Source organism: Babylonia areolata, chromosome 13, assembly GCF_041734735.1.
Source record: "Babylonia areolata isolate BAREFJ2019XMU chromosome 13, ASM4173473v1, whole genome shotgun sequence".
Classification (NCBI taxonomy): Eukaryota; Metazoa; Mollusca; class Gastropoda; order Neogastropoda; family Buccinidae; genus Babylonia; species Babylonia areolata.
The window spans coordinates 23,289,349-23,291,848 of record NC_134888.1 but is presented as its reverse complement, the minus strand read 5'-3'; the positions used below and the strand labels follow the sequence as shown (position 1 = coordinate 23,291,848).

General features: G+C 41.2%; 1 protein-coding gene across 5 annotated transcripts in view; it reads left to right on the top strand.

The window, feature by feature from the left end:
- The window catches only part of LOC143289152 (myosin-VIIa-like), a 125,389-nt gene that overhangs the window by 20,145 nt on the left and 102,744 nt on the right, over nucleotides 1–2,500 (top strand). The window lies entirely within an intron of this gene.

The window sequence follows — 2,500 nt, the reverse complement described above, 5'->3', positions numbered from 1 at the left end:
TTGTGTTTGTAAACAAAGTGGGTTTGATCTTGCAGTCATGTGTATATGTATTTGTATATCATGTATGTTTTTTCTTTTTGTTGTTATTATTTTTTGCTTGTATATGTAAACAGTCTGTGTAATCATCCAGTTGCAGTTGTCTGTGTGGTGTGTGTGTGTGTGTGTGTGTGTGTGTGTGTGTGTGCGCGCTTGCATGCTTGTGTGCATGAATGCTCGTGTGAATGTGGAAGGGTGGATGGATGGTAAACTGTGATCTTTTATTTCTTCAGAAAGTGGAATTCGGCAGATGGCACAAAAACCTAGCTTTTTTTCTTACATATAAGAAATGTGTGTGCGTGTGTGTGTGTGTGTTTGTGTGTGTGTGTGTGTGTGTGCGCGCGCACGCGCGAGTGGATGTGTGTGTGTGCGAGTGGTGCGCGAGTGGTGCATGTGTGTGTATCCGCATGCCTTTGCATGTATGTGCACGTTTGTACAGAAGAGAGTTATGCCCTATAAAAATTATTCTTCAAGGACAATAATGTCAATGCGCAAAGTGACCATTTGTGGCTATAATCATCACAATTATCATCTCTCTGACATCCAGAGCAACCTTGTGTGGCAATGATCATCACAATTGCATCATCTCTCTGACATCCAGAGCAACCTTGTGTGGCAATGATCATCACAATTGTCATCATCTCTCTTACATCCAGAGCAATCTTGTGTGGCAATGATTATCACAGTTGTCATTATCTCTATGACATCCAGAGCAGCCTTGTGTGGCTATGATCATCACAATTATCATCTCTATGACATCCAGAGCAATCTTGTGTGGCTATGATCATCACAATTATCATCTCTTTGACATCCAGAGCAACCTTGTGTGGCTATAATCATCACAATTATCATCTCTCTGACATCCAGAGCAACCTTGTGTGGCAATGATCATCACAATTGTCATCATCTCTCTGACATCCAGAGTAACCTTGTGTGGTTATGATCATCACATTTGTCCTCATCTCTCTTACATCCAGAGCAACCTTGTGTGGCTATGATCACCACAGTTGTCATTATCTATCTGACATCCAGAGCAACCTTGTGTGGCAATGATCATCACAATTATCATCTCTATGACATCCAGAGCAATTTTGTGTGGCAGTGGTCATGACAATTATCATCTCTCTTACATCCAGAGCAACCTTGTGTGGCTATGATCACCACAATTGTCATCATCTCTCTTACATCCAGAGCAACCTTGTGTGGCTATGATCACCACAATTGTCATCATCTATCTGACATCCAGAGCAACCTTGTGTGGCAATGATCATCACAATTATCATCATTGTCCTGACATCCAAGGTGACCATGTGTGGGTATAATCATCACAATTATCATCATTGTCCTGACATCCAGGGTGACTGTGTGGGTATAATCATCACAATTATCATTGTCCTGACATCCAGGGTGACCATGTGTGGGTATAATCATCACAATTATCATCATTGTCCTGACATCCAGGGTGACTGTGTGTGGGTATAATCATCACAATTATCATCATTGTCCTGACATCCAAGGTGACCATGTGTGGGTATAATCATCACAATTATCATCATTGTCCTGACATCCAGGGTGACTGTGTGTGGGTATAATCATCACAATTATCATCATTGTCCTGACATCCAGGGCGACTGTGTGGGTATAATCATCACAATTATCATCATTGTCCTGACATCCAAGGTGACCATGTGTGGGTATAATCATCACAATTATCATCATTGTCCTGACATCCAGGGTGACTGTGTGGGTTTAATCATCACAATTATCATCATTGTCCTGACATCCAGGGTGACTGTGTGGGTATAATCATCACAATTATCATCATTGTCCTGACATCCAGGGTGACTATGTGTGGGTTTAATCATCACAATTATCATCATTGTCCTGACATCCAGGGCGACTGTGTGGGTATAATCATCACAATTATTGTCATTGTCCTGACATCCAGGGCGACTGTGTGGGTATAATCATCACAGTTATCGTCATTGTCCTGACATCCAGGGTGACTATGTGTGGATATTAAAAAAAAAGTATTATTGTCATGATTGTTATCATTGCCTTTGGCATACAGGAAGACCGTGTGTAGCTATAATCATCACAGTTATCATCCTTTGCCATGACATCCAGGGTGACCATGTGCGTGGCTATTATCATCACAATTATCATCATTGTCCTGACATCCAGAGCGAACATGTGTGGTTATAATCATCACAGTTATCATCATTGTCCTTACATCCAGTGTGACCATGTATAATCATCACAGTTATCATCATTGTCCTGACATCTAAAGTGAACATGTGTAGCTGTAATCATGATTATCATCATTGTCCTGACATCCAGAGTGAACATGTGTAGCTATAATCATCACAATTATCATCACTTATCCTGACATCCAGGGCGACCATGTGTGACAATAATCATCATGATTATCATCATTTATCCTGACATCCAGGGCGACCATGTG